This window comes from Erpetoichthys calabaricus, chromosome 7 (assembly GCF_900747795.2).
Source record: "Erpetoichthys calabaricus chromosome 7, fErpCal1.3, whole genome shotgun sequence".
NCBI lineage: Eukaryota > Metazoa > Chordata > Cladistia > Polypteriformes > Polypteridae > Erpetoichthys > Erpetoichthys calabaricus.
The window spans coordinates 77,331,635-77,347,148 of NC_041400.2; positions in this window are offsets into that span (position 1 = coordinate 77,331,635).

Genomic DNA, 15,514 nt, shown 5'->3' on the forward strand with positions numbered 1-15,514 from the left:
GCGTCCATGTCTCACAACCATATAGCAAGACAGGATGCACCAGGACTCTAAAGACTTAGACCTTCGCACTTTTGCATAGATATTGGGAGTGCCACAAACCCCTTTCCAACGACCTCATGACCCCCCATGCCCTCCCAATCCTACTGACTTCATAGGAAGAGTCACCAGGACATGAATGTCACTGCCATTGCAAGTTAACCTCTCAACAAGGTCGACATTCTCTCCGCAAACAGACACACAGCTAATGGCTGAGCCCAAGAGATCATTAAAGGCCTGGATCTTGGTTTTTATCCAGGACACTCGCAAGCCCAGACACTCAGACTCCTTGCTCAGTCTCTCCAGCACCCCGATCAGAGCCTCCATTGACTCCGCGAAGATCACAGCATCGTCAGCAAAGTCAAGATCTGTGAACCTTTCTTCACCAACAGATCCCCCATAGCCGTTGAACCCCACAACCTTGCCCAATGCCCAGTCCATACAAACATTGAACAGAGTAAGAGCAAGAACACACCCCTGATGAACCCCAGAATCAATTGGGAAAAACACAGAGGTTCTGCCTCCACTCTGCACAACACTCACAGTACCAGTGTACAGGCCAGCCATGATATCCAGCAACCTCAAGGGGATCCCGCGAGTCCTCTGGATGTCCCACAGGGCAGCTCGATCAACTGAGTTAAACGCAGTATGAAAATCGACAAAGGCTGCAAAGAAGCTCTACCGATATTCATGTTTGCGCTCCATGAGAAGCCTCAGTGCCAGGATGCGGTCGATGGTACACTTCCTAGGCGTAAAACCAGACCATTCTGGTCGCTGGTAGGTGAGCAAGTGATCACATATCCTATTGAGGACTACCCTAGCAAGGACCTTACCTGGCACTGAGAGCAGTGTTATCCCTCTGTAGTTGCTGCAATCCAGGCGATCACCTTTCCCTTTCCAGATAGGGATGACAAGTCCTGTTTTCCAGTCAGTTGGGATGATGCCAGTCTCCCAAATGGAAGCAAAGATTGCTTGCAATGCCAGGAGGACAGCCTTACCACCAGAAGTTCACCCCGGATATCACAGATCCCTGCAGCCTTTCCTCCCCTCAGGTGGTTCACCACCTGTGCAATCTCAGTGAGATTGGGTAGTTCACAGCTAATTGGAGGATCAGCCTCAAGAACCATGGACCCAGAAATATCCAACATCCTAGCTGGAGGATCAGCTTTGAACAACTGCTCAAAGTAGCCAGCCCAGCGGGTCACAACTGCAGTGTCATCCATAAGGACCGTTACATCAGCCACCTGGACTGCGACTCTCTGAGGAACAGATTCAGATGTGTGTAATGCTTTGATTCCTCTGTAAGCAGGATGTGGGTCGCTATACCACAGATTTTGTGTCACTTGCTCATAGATTCCTCTAACAAATGCCTCTTTATCTGCCTTCAGAGCCCTCGCAGCTGTCCTTCTCAGTTCCCGGTACAGACCAGAGTTGCCATTGAGTCGTGCACTGCGACTCCTCTCGATGATATCCAGGGTGCCCTGCGAGATGAAACATCTCCTTCTAGGAACACCAGTAACACCGGTTATTCTAAAATGTTATTGATTAAATCCTGCCAGGTTTTGAAAAAGTTCTGCACAGATCCTTTAAGTGAGAATTTGTTTTTTTACAATATCAAATACAGTAATCCCTCCTTCATCGCAGGGGTTGCGTTCCAGAGCCACCTGCGAAATAAGAAAATCCGCGAAGTAGAAACCATATGTTTATATGGTTATTTTTATATTGTCATGCTTGGGTCACAGATTTGCACAGAAACACAGGAGGTTGTAGAGAGACAGGAACGTTATTCAAACACTGCAAACAAACATTTGTCTCTTTTTCAAAAGTTTAAACTGTGCTCCATGACAAGACAGAGATGACAGTTCTGTCTCACAATTAAAAGAATGCAAACATATCTTCCTCTTCAAAGGAATGCACGTCAGGAGCACAGGCTGTCAGAAACAGAGAGGAAAGCAAACAAATCAATAGGGCTGTTTGGCTTTTAAGTATGCAAAGCACCGCGGCACAAAGCTGTTGAAGGCGGCAGCTCACACCCCGCTCTGTCAGGAGCAGGGTGAGAGAGAGAGAGAGAGAGAGAGAGAGAGAGACAGAGGAAAACAAAACAGTGAAAAATCAATACGTGCCCTTTGAGCTTTTAAGTATGTGAAGCACCGTGCAGCATGTCGCTTCACGAAGCAGCTGCACACAGAAGGTAGCAACGTGAAGATAATCTTTCAGCATTTTTAGACGAGCGTCCGTATCGTCTAGGTGTGCGAACAGCCCCCCTGCTCACACCCCCTACGTCAGGATCAGAGAAAGTCAGCGCAAGAGAGACAGAGAAAAGTAAGTTGGGTAGCTTCTCAGCCATCTGCCAATAGCCTCCCTTGTATGAAATCAACTGGGCAAACCAACTGAGGAAGCATGTACCAGAAATTAAAAGACCCATTGTCCTCAGAAATCCGTGAACCAGCAAAAAATCCGCGATATATATTTAAATATGCTTACATATAAAATCCGCGATAGAGTGAAGCCGCGAAAGGCGAAGCGCGATATAGCGAGGGATCACTGTAGTATATAACATCAGTTACCCACTGACTTAAAAGAGAAGAATTAGGATTCTTCCAGTTGACCAAGATAAGTCTAAGTGCCAATAGTGTAGTAAAGGCAGTTACAGTTTGTTTGTCCTTTTCCACTTTAAGCCCATCTGGAAGAACACCAAACACAGCTGTTAGTGGATTAGGAGGGATTGTGACACCAAGGCTGTCTGAAAGGCATTTAAAAATTTTGGTCCAGAATGATGTTAATTTGGTGCAGGCCCAAAACATGTGACCCAGTGAGGCTGGAGCTTGAATGCAGCGTTCGCAGGTTGGATCTTGCCCTGGAAACATTTTGGACAATTTTAAACGAGACAGGTGTGCTCGATATATAATTTTGAGTTGAATAATTGCATGCTTTGCGCATATGGAGCTCAAGTGAATTCTGTGCTTTGGTAACTTCCACTCCTTTTCTGAGATGTTGAGTGAGAGATTCTTTTCCCAATGTACTCTTGGATTTTTGAAAGGGAGGGACTGTAAAATGGTTTATTATTTTGCAGAAATGCTGTATGAGTCCTCGAGATTGAGCAATATTTTTTCCAGTATAGAAGGAGGTGGGAGGTGAGGAAAATTGGGCAGGTTCTGTTTAACAAAGTTTCGAATTTAAAGGTAGTGAAAGAAATGTGTTGCTGGAAAGTTAAATTTAGAATGTAATTGTTTGTAGGATGCAAAGACGTTGTCTATGTACAGATCTCTAAGTGACTTAATCCCAAATGTTTTCCAGATATTAAAAACTGCATATGTTTCCAAGGGTGGAAAAAGGTGGTTCTTGTGCAGAGGTGCCACAGAGGAAAGCTTCTCGATCTTAAAATACTTCCTACATTGGTTCAATATTCTGATTGAGTTAAGCACAATTGGGTTATTATTATATTGGCGGTAACTTGCATTTATTAGGGCACATAGCAAGGAATATAAAGAAGTACTGCAGGATTTTACTTCTATTGCGGACCAAGCCTGTGTATGTTCATCTATTTGTGTCCATGTCCAGGTTTTTATAGTGTATGTTTGCTGCCCAGTAATAAAACTGAAAGCTAGGTAGAGCCATGCCACCTTCTGCCTTAGATCTTTGTAGGGTCACTCTTTGGATACGTGGATGTTTTGAATTCCGAATAAATGAGGTTATGGTTGAATCTAATTTCTTAATAAACAATTTATTGATGTATATTGGAATGTTTTGAAATAAAAAGGGAAGCTTCAGAAGGATATTCATCTTAACAATGTTAATTCCATCCATCCATTTTCCAACCCGCTGAATCCGAACACAGGGTCACGGGGGTCTGCTGGAGCCAATCCCAGCCAACACAGGGCACAAGGCAGGAACCAATCCTGGGCAGGGTGCCAACCCACCGCAGACAATGTTAATTCTTCCAGGTAAAGTTAGATGAAGGTTGATCATCTATGCAAGTCTTGCTTAATTTTTTTCATACAGACGGCGAAATTTTGTTGATAAAGAGCTTTATGTTTACTTGTGATGTTTACCCCTAGGTATTTAAACTCATCTACAACGATAAAAGGGAAGGTGTTCAATCTAATATTGTGTTTGAGAATTCACTGGAAAGAGCACCCTTTTATTCAAATTAATTCTGAGACCAGAAATCTTTTGAAATTCTTTTAGTGCTGTTTGGACTGCAGGCAAAATATTTTGTGGATCTGATATATACAGTACCATATCATTTGCACATAGAGAAATTTTCTGTTCAAGTCCTTCTCTGATAATCCCCTTTATCTCATAAGCATTTCGACAGTGAGCTGCCAGTGGCTCAATGGTGATTGCAAAAGCAGTGGTGACAAGGGGCATCCTTGTCTGGTACCATGTTCTAGTTTACAGTAGTCTGAATTAATGTTATTATAAACTGAAGCTTCTGGATTGGTATACAGTAATTTGATCCATGCACAAATGTTTGGGCCAAACCCAAGTTTCTCCAATGTATTGAAAAGACAGTTCCATTCAATCATATCAAATGCTTTTTCTGCATCCAACGATAATAATATCTCTGGGGTGTTTGACTTTGCGGGTGAATATATTACATTAAACAGGCGTCGAAGATTGGAAGCTATATGTCAGCCTTTAATAAATCTAGTTTGATCTTGTGATATTACCAAAGGCAGCACTTTCTCCATCCTTCTAGCTAGGACTTTGGAGAGTATCCATCCATCCATTATCCAACCCGCTATATACCAAATACAGGGGGTCTGCTGGAGCCAATTCCAGCCAACACAGAGCGCAAGGCAGGAAACAAACCCCGGGCAGGGCGGCAGCCCACCACAGGGAGAATATCTTAACATCATTATTCAGAAGTGAAATTGGTCTGTATGATGCATATTGTAATAAGTCCTTATTTTGTTTAGGAAAAACGGTGATTAATGCTTGGTGAAAAGTCTGAGGTAGAATTTTATTGTCTCTATCTTCTGTTAATGTTGCTAATAAAAGGGGAGCTAACTGAGTGGAGAATTTCTTATAAAATTCGACAGGGTAGCCATCAGGGTCTGCTGCTTTTCCAATCTGAAGTGACTTTATAGCATCTAGTAATTCTGATAGTGCCAAAGGTTTATCCAGTTCCTCTGCAATAAAATTATCTATTTGTGGTATCTGTAATGTATCCAGAAATGCATTAGATTGTGTGTTGTCTTCTTTGAACTCTGTATAATATAAGGATTTATAGTAGTCTCTAAATGTGTGTATCATATTTTTATGGTCATTGATTTTTGTCTCCATTTGTGTTGGTGATTGCTGGGATTGCATTGATTTAGAAATGAATTGTTCAGTTTCTTTAGTTGTTAAGACGTTGAGTTCTGAATGCAAAGCCTGTCTTTTCCTATGAAGAGCCTCACTTGGACACCTGGCATGTTCTTGATCTATTTTAATAATTTTGCTGGTTAGCTCTGATACCTTCTTGGTTTCCAATTTATTTCTGTGGGAGAGACATGAGATAATCTGTCCTCTTAAGAAGGCCATCAAGGTTTCCCAGAGTATTCCTGCAGAGACCTCTGAGGATGTATTTGTCTCTAGAAAAAAACTGATTCGTCTGAATATAAATTCTGTACATTTCTCGTCTGATAATAAAAGTAGGTTAAGACTCCATCTGCGAAATGAGTGTGTGAGGCATAATGATTTAACTCCAAGATCAGAGGGGCATGGTTGGAAATAATAATAGCATCGTACTTGCAAGATTTAATCATAGGCAATAAATTGTTATCTACAAAGAAATAATCAATTCTTGAGTAGGAATGATGCACTGGTGAGTAGAAGAATTATGCTCTTGAGTTTGGGTTTAGAAATCTCCAGGGGTCTGATAAGTTGTGGTCAGTTACAAACTGTAATTGTCTTTGCAGTGTTATATGTCATCACCCCTGTGACAGGAGACCTATCTAGGTCTGGATTTAAAACACAATTAAAGTGCCCAGCCATTATAATTTTATGAGTGTTCACATTGGGAATGGATGCAAATACATTTTGCATGAAGTCCCTATTATTCACATTGGGTGCATAAACATTTATCAAAATCACTTTACAGTTAAATAAATTACACATGACAATCACATATCTCCCTTCAGGATCAGATACTACATCTGATACTACAAATGAAATTGTTCTATGTATAAGAATTTCCACACCTCTAGTTTCCTTTGTAAAGCTGGAATGGAACATTTGGCCAGTCCAGTCTTTTTGCAGCCAGAACAGATCCTTTCTTAATAAGTGGGTCTCCTGTAAAAATACTATTTTAGCATTTAGACCTGTTAGGTGAGAGAATACTTTCTTTCTCTTTAATTCGTGATTCGGGCCTTTAACATTCCAGCTCATGAAGTTAACTGTCCGGTCATGGAGACAATCATTCTGAATTTTTGATGTTAATTTGTAGTCTTAATTGAAAGTGAGACAGCTTTGCCCTTAATTTCCAATTTTCCCAGGAGTTATTGCCATGAAGCCTATTGTTACGTTGGTACTTATAATTATAAGGATTGAAAGGTTAGATTAGAGATATCTTGCTCTCTTTCTCTCCCCACCCCCAAGTCCTACCCATTTTGCCTCCCTATGTGAGGCTGGACCACACTTCACAAAGTCCCAGTCCTCTGACATACCTAGAGATAGAGCACGTCCAAAACAAAACAAGCCCACCAGCGGCAGCGTATGAGAATTAAAACTGAGATATCTATTGCCGATACAGTCCAATACTATAAGCATAAAAAATAATCTTCTAGTAAGATAGTAAACCCAGGGAATGGTGTTAACAAGTGGCCCTGGATAAGCATAGTAAACCCTAATACAATAATAACAATAATAATAAACCAAGTGTATGATGTTAAACAGTCTCCTGTAGAAGAGTAAAAAAAGAAGAAAAAAATTAAAAGTTAATTAATTTAATTTCTAAGTAATTCATTTAATTTCTTCCACACATACATACATATACATGTATAATTGTAACTGAAACATAAACAGAAAGTGGCCAAGAAGGGAAAAGGACGTATAATTAAAGTACCAGTATCATTGCAAGCAGATCAGACAGCCGGTAATATCTTCTTTGCCATGCCATGACAGGATGCAACACACGATCATATTTCAAGAAAGTGTCAGGATCAGCTTTCTTAACTCTTTTTCTGCTTCCTCTGTAGTGGTAAAGATATAATGCTTGTCTTGAATATCCACTTTCAGTTTGGCAGGATACAAGAGGCTGTATCTGATCCTGGCTTTCCGTAAGCGCTGTTTAATGTTGTAAAAAGTGGCACGTTTAGCAGCTGTTGAAGGTGAGAAATCAGGGATAATACGAATGTGGTTATTTTAAAATATAATCTCAGACATCTTCATTCAAGGCTTTATAAAGTAAAACTGCTTATATGTTGCAAGACAAATTAGAACACTAAAAAACTAGTAAAGAGCCAGTTAATTTTCTGTTACACATTTGTTTGTCTAGTTGGTCAATCATTCTGTCTTGTATGTCGGTATATACTGTATACAGTTATCATATTTCTGCAGGGGCGGATCTACATGGGGGCATATGGTGGTATTTGCCCCACTAACAAGATTATGTGCCTCCTCATTTGCCCCCAATGTAAATATAATATAAATAAAAAAACGTAATTAAGTTTCATAATGTTTTTTGACATACAGCATGTTATGTGCTCACTCTTTCATGTAAACTTCCCCTTCAGAGAACAATGGTTTGTTTCTGGCACCACTTGCTTCTCCTTATTCATTTTTTTTCTGCCTCTGCGAATTTAATGGTAAGCAATTTGTGAGACAGATCATCTGTTTCAGGTGTAAGAATGAGGTAATGTTAAAAATAATTCGTAAATTCTCTCCTTTTCCTCTGGATCTTTATGGTGTGTGTGTGGTTTACAGCTACTGTAAGTGGTTAGCTGAAGTTAGCTTTAAAGACTGTGGTATACTCACAAAAGAATTAAATCCATTATAATTCCATGTGTTAAGTTTGCAGCATTTTATACCCTAATACTTAACAAATACTTGTCATTGTACTGTATATAAAAAACAGTGAAAAGTAACTTTTGTTTTTCATTTGGGAATGCTGCTGTTGATAGATAGATAGATAGATAGATAGATAGATAGATAGATAGATAGATAGATAGATAGATAGATAGATACTTTATTAATCCCAATTATACACTCTGCAAAATGCTCAGTATACAGGTGTGCATGATGTTTACCATTTTTTAGTTTTTATATAGCAAAAGTGTTAAATTCCACTTTTGTAAAGGAAAAAAAAAAAGAATGAATGTCGATTGAGTTTTTAACACTGCCAGTCGGTAATGTAGAAATTTTCACAATGTCCAATGTTTGTACATGGGTGCCCCTAAAGTTACTTCAGTTTATTCCTTGAGAGGAGCCTGTTCAGCCTGAAAAAATTAAACAAGAGGAAGTGTGGAGTGATAATAATATGATAGTTGTAAGTATTTGGAACAAATGTATAGAAATAAGGAAAGTTTAAATATAAGCAAAAAAGTTTATATATTGGTGAAAGTTATGCATATAAAGACTGTAAGGTGTACAAGAGAGATAAAATTGGTAATAGAGTACTGAAAGTGTTGTTTTATTGTGCTGTTGTAAATAAATTCATGATGTGGACACTGCTGAGTGTGTTGAGTCTTATTTATTAATCATTCCCCTATTTTGAAGGGGTGTAACACTTGCTTAGTTTGATAACTTGCATGGGTTTGTATGGTCTCTCCTGAAGTATCAAGAGTCAGAAAGGCTGGATGCTGGAGTATTCAATGTTAAAATTACTGGCTGTTTGGAGAGGAATGGTTTAGATTATAAACAAAACATTATAGGTCAAGGATATGATGGTGTAGCAATTATGATTGGGGTACTTTCCGATGTACAAGCTAGGATAAAAGATGTTGCCAAATTTGTATTTTATGGACATTGCAGTGCACATTGCTTAAACTAAGTAATATTTGACACAGTCATAAGTGTACTGATGCTGGAAATTGTTTTGCCTTGCTGGAATGAATGTACATCAGAAATGGTTGGATGTGCAGTGTGAAATGTTTACGGGGCACTAAGGAAGCTTCAGCGCCTTAGCAAAATACACTCTGGGCTTACAGACATGTAGCATGTTGCAGTGTAATGGACAAACTATCTGCTATTTGTGGAAGCCAGCCCCGGACACAGACAGACGGACACCTCCATGTCTACCAAAAAGCACACGTTTATTTTACAAAGTTCTCACACATAGCATACGGTGCCCCTGCACCAATCACCCTTTTGAGTCCTTTAACAGGTCCTTTACCGTCTCCACTCCTCTCCACCAAGCTCTGTCCTCTTCCTCCTGGCTGCAGCCCCCGAATGGAGTGAGGCGGCCCCTTTTATTCAACCCCGGATGTGCTTCAGGTGCCTGATGACCGACTTCCGGCAGCACTCCCCAGTGTGACGGAAGTGCTGCCCTTGCACCCGGAAGCACTCCAGGCATAAACCATCCCTGGTTTGTCAGCACTTCCTGGTGTCCCGAAAGTGCTGTCCCCCAGGGATCAAGGACCAGCCGGGTACCCAGGGAAAAGAAGTGCCGCTCTCCCGGTTCCTCCTTCCTCCAGGCATCCCGGTGGGGCAGGGCTCCTGGCTGTCTATCACACTTCCCCTCCCCCAGCTGAAACCCCTAGGGCGAAGTGGCCCGTCCCGCGAGGGCTGTCCTTCAACAGATTGGGGCGCTGGCCTGTCCTGGGTCACAGTTCCGCCTTGAAAAAGATAAACACAACAATGGCGGGGAGGCACGTCCACGACGCCACTCCATGACGTTATCCATAAGCGTATACGGAGAGCGCCTCCACCTGTGACCAGTGTTATTACACGTAAAGCACCGGCGCTTCCCCCCATGTCCCCGTGACCTCCGGACATGGTAACAGTACGGGTTTCTGTGCTCTGCCTGGTCCCCAGCCAGGCTCGGGGCTTCCCTCTGCACCCGCAGAGGGCAGCTCTCGACAGCAGGTGGGCGCACGGGCCAAGCCTGCCCCTTGTCAGGAGTTCCGGACCTTTGTCTCCGGTTCCTCCTCCTTCTACTCTGGGACACAAGGACGATCTGGGTCTCCTTATGGGATAAAAGGAGACCACGTACCATTTGCATCCATGTAGACTGGCATGAGACCGACGCTGGCTCTGGGAGCAGGGCACCTAGACCCCTGGCACACAACAGCCAGTGTCTTACCTGCCCTCTTGCTTGCTCCGCACCCGCCACACGACTGGTCCCCACCACCATGTCCACAGTCAGAGGAATGGCTACTCGGTACCCAGAACCAACCGATACCGGGCCCCCTTCGCACGTTCTCCCTTTACCCTTTATGACACAGGTGTCACCTACCTGCGTCGCCGCGTCACTCTGGCTGGGGTATCCAGCGCCGTGCCATTCCGCTCACTGTTGCAGTCTTCACGGCCGTGATCGCCTTCCCCTTCAGCTTCCCCAACAGCTCACAGACAACGTGTATAACCTGGAGGAGCGACTTGGTGGGCTGAAGGCACTCCTCTAGCTCATGCTGAGCCGCAAACAGAGATGAAACATCAGCCGGTGGCGGACTTACCGGTTGTTCAGTCCTACGCGCTGGCTGTGCATCACCAAGCCTCCTTCGCTACTTCGTCGGGTCCTCCCCTGGCTTAGGATGAACATTCGTTGGTCCTGCCACCGACCAATCATCGGCAGGCACGCAACACACCCCGTCCAATCCTTTGCCAGGCTCGGGGAGGGACTTCCGGTTCTTCGTCATCTTCTTCTTCCTGCTCCCGATGCAGTGGCGAGCCACCAGGCAGCTTGTTTGCTGCCGTGGCTTCTTGAGCATCAGCGGCTCCTCTTCCCCTGTTGTTTCTTCTGTCGCCGCGCTGGCGCAGTCCCGCGACTCGGCAGGCGTCAGCCACCAACACGGATCCAGGCAGCCCGGCCCCCCAGGGCCGACTGCCACTGGGCCAGGGACTTACCTCCTGGATCCTGTCAGCCTGAGGCACTCTCCTCCGTGCGGCTTTCCTCGCTGCGTTGCCAACCCGGGACTCCACAGCGACGGCGTGCTTCAGGGTGTGCACCGCACCCGGGCCTCGCCAGGTCCTCCATTCCTGCATCAGGCCGAGACGACATTTCCCGCAACCACAGGCGGTCTTCGAGTGAGTCGCTCTTTCGTTGCAGTGTGTGTGTGCCGCTGCCAGTGGCACGGTGTGCTGCTGTTCCGGGCTGACCACAATAATTATTTTTTATGGGGTTCCCGCCTTGAACCAGGCGGTGAGTACCATCTGGGATGCCAATTGTGGAAGCCAGCCCCGGACACAGACAGACAGACACCTCCATGTCTACCAAAAGCACACGTTTATTTTACAAAGTTCTCACACACAGCACGTGGTGCCCCTGCACCAGTCACCCTTTTGAGTCCTTCAACAGGTCTTTTACTGCCTCCACTCCTGTTCACCGAGCTCTGTCCTCTTCCTCCCGACTGCAACCCCCGAATGGAGTGAGGCGGCCTCTTTTATTCAGCCCCGGATGTGCTCCAGGTGCCTGATGACCGACTTCCGGCAGAACTCCCCAGTGTGGTGGAAGTGCTGCCCTTGCACCCAGAAGGACTCTGGGCATAAACCATCCCTGGTTTGTTAGCACATCTGGGTGTCCCAGAAGTGCTGTCCCCCAGGGATCAAGGACCGGCTGGGTACCCAGTGAAAAGAAGTGCCGCTCTCCCGGTTCCTCCTTCCTCCAGGCATCCCGGCGGGGCAGGGCTCCTGGCCGTCAATCACATATTCTTAAAGAGTTTGAGGAAATTCACTGTGGGAACAATCCACAGAGAGCTTTTGAAGCTCTAGGAATTTTATGTCAGATTTGATTTGAATTTTGTAGGGTGTCTTGTCGTGTTTGGAAAGGTTTTAGGTGATTCTAAATTTAAAAAACACTTGATCTTTCTAAGGCTGTTGATTTAATTCAATCACTGAAATACACAATGACACATCATAGCGATGCCTATTTTGATGAGATTTGGAGTGATATAGTTGACACATGTGAAAGAGTGGTATTTCTACAACCCAGTACTTCTCAAAGCGGTCACTGAAGGAAAAGGAAAACTAAAAGATTGTGTTGTCATCACCAGCATTTGTAGAACCAGACTACAAATAAACTTTTCAAATCAAAGTGTACTACCCAATTTTTGATAACATGACTGGGGAAATGGAAATGCATTTTTCTAATACCGACTGCTGTATCATGGTTGGTATTCAGACTCTAAATCCATTTAGTTCTAGCTTTTTAAGAGAGGAGGTTGTTCTTCTTTTGGGAAACACATGAATCCAATATTGAAGACCTGAAGCATGAACTTCATCAGATAAGGAGATTCTACGAAAGACATAAAAAGAATGGTGAACAAAATCCTGCCATTTCATTGGAACTTGTACATTTTTTGGACACATACCAGGATGTGTTCTTTGAACTGCTATACTTGTGTATCCTAATTAGTTACAAAATGTTCCTCCAGCTGTTTCTTTTTATTACCACTTACGTTTCTGGCCTTTTGTTGCCCCCATCCCAACTTTTTTGAGACATGTTGCTGCCATCAAATTAAAAATGAGGTTATGTTTTTCATGAAATAGTAAAATGTCAAACTTTCAACATTTGTCCTTTGCTGAACATGCTTTATATCTGAATAATTTCAAAACCAACATGACACTAGTATCATCGTAGTATTTCCCTCTACTTACCCTTTACCTGTTTTCCCTCAAGGGTAAGTGTACTCGTCAAGTTCGTTATTGGGTTGGTCTACTGTTGCACTTTATGATGAACACACACATACATAGCTATACGCATACACACAGACCCTAACCACAACAGTGCCCCATGAATGACATACACACGCTGGTTAACCTTTAGCACTTTAAACCACACAAGTGCTTTAGGTATAACACAGCCTGTCACTCAGCACGTCAAGAGACTTACTTATTATCGGCGCGAACAACATACAGTGTTTTAATGATATCTCAGACCCAAATATTACTTTTGGTCTAAAAGAATACATTTAAACATTCAAAGATTCAGCACTCTTGACTATAGGCCATTTATCAGCCAAGCATACCTTCTTTGCGTACTGTTCCCTACTATTGAGTGGAGCTCTCACTCTCAGCCTAATAAACCTCGCAGCACAGGGGTAATGGCAAATCTCCGGCTGCACTAGGTGCTCAAAGAAATCTAAATTATTATTTCAATCACTCTATAGGGGAGTTATGCCAGACTGCTCTTTGTAGACTTCAGCTCGGCGTTTAACACCATCCTCCCACAACGACTGGTGTCCAAACTGGCAGATCTGGGACTTCCATCACTCACCTGCAGTTGGATACTGGACTTCCTGTCGGGTAGCTCCCAGAGGGTCAGGCTGGGTCTCCACACATCCACTGCTCTCAGCCTCAACACTGGGATGCCGCAGGGTTGCGTGCTCAGCCCGCTCCTCTACACCCTCTACACATATGACTGTGTCCCCACTCACCATAGCAACAAGATTATAAAGTTTGCGGATGACACGACGGTGGTCGGACTCATCTCGGGCAAGGAGGGTGAGCTAGCATACATGGACGAGGTGGAGCGACTGTCAGAATGGTGCACAGTCAATAACCTGCTCCTCAACAACAAAAAAACAAAGGAGCTTGTTATTGACTTTAGGAAAAACAAAACTGACATCCAGCCACTCATCATTGGCGGGGCCTGTGTGGAGAGGGTCCCGGTGTTCAGGTTTCTGGGTATGGAGCTGGAGGATGACCTGACCTGGAGCGCCAACACCAAGGAGCTGCTAAAGAAGGCGCAGCAGAGACTGTATTTTCTGAGAATTCTCAGAAAGAACCACCTCCCAAAAAATCTGCTCCTTGCTTTTTATCATTGTTCCATTGAGAGTGTGCTCACGTACGGACTGTGTGTGTGGTACGGCAGCTGCACTTCCTCAGAAAAGAAAGCGCTCCACAGGGTCGTCAGGATAGTGGAGAGAACAATTGGTTGTACCCTCCCCACTCTGGAACAAATCTACACCTCCCGAAGCCGCAAAAAAGCAATAGACATTTCACAGGACTCATCACATCCCGGTCATTGCCTCTTCCAGCTTTTGCCATCGGGCAAGAGATACAGAGCTATGAAAACTAGGACAAACCGCCTTAAAAACAGCCTTTATCCGAATGCAATCATGGCCCTGAACTCAGAATAAAACTGCTCCGTATTATTCTTCCAATGTGCAATATAGACCTTAAGTCAACAAGTGCAATTTGTATATTTATTACTATTCGGTTTGTTATTATTTTCTCTCTTCTTGTCTTTTTAACTCTTATTCCTCACACTGAGTCGATTGCACCTTCAATTTCATTGTTCCTTTGTAAAAGTGACAATGACAATAAAGATCTATCTATCTATCTATAGACATTAAGACAAAGCACAGAAAGTTAAAAGCAGCATGGTATTTATTACAAGAATAATAATACTACTACTGGAACAAAGAATAATAGAAAATAGGTACTGATGGGAAAGTTTGAATGTATATAGTCTTTAGAAAAAGCTTACGAAAAAAAGCAGACATGACAAGGATGAATGTCCCAGGGCGGCATTTGATTTAGCAATCGACGTTCATGAAAATGCTGTTAACTGACGATCGGATGAAAACTGGTCATACGTGTCCTTGTTGTCTTCTCAGACGTCGATCTTCTGTCATTGCTGTTTCTCTGCTTCTTCTGATGTTGCTTTCAAAATGAGGCATATTTATTATAAAGTTTCATGCCGTGGTTTCACAACACATGATAGTTGCATACACCTGATTGGCTGGCTGTCAATATGATGGATGAATTTTGCTCAAACTCTTTAATCTATCTTTTCCCAGATAATAAAGTTTTTTGATATTGCCTCATGTCCTCCTTTCCCAGGCTGTAAACCAAATTGTTGTCCCAGATGTGCATCCATAAAGTAATCAATAGCCTGAAGTATGGCTTAGTCTTCCTTTCCCAGGCTGTAATACCAATTTAGCACTATGCTGTGAACATCTGTTATAAAAGTGAGGTGTAAGAGAAGAAAAGGGAATAAAAAGGATATGCCTTTTTATTATAATGCCTCCTACATACTGAACTCATCTTGTTGGGATCGAGCAAAATATAATAATAAAATATAGAGAATAATTTGTAGGTTTTATACACCATAATATACTTCTTTTTACACATGTACATAAACATTGTTGAAAATATTTGTCTGTAGTTTCTTTTAGTGTGAGAATTGTAAAATATGCTAAACAAACAATAAACTGCTGTTTGCTACTGTGAGACAGGACTTATCTTTGTAATTATTGACTTTATTTACATCAAAAATATGCCTACCTTGAACAAATATAAAGTGCAATATAAATAAAATTTATTATTATTATTTATTATTATGTATTTCATATACAGTATGTGCACCTGAAAGAATGTTTTTTGTTGCCAT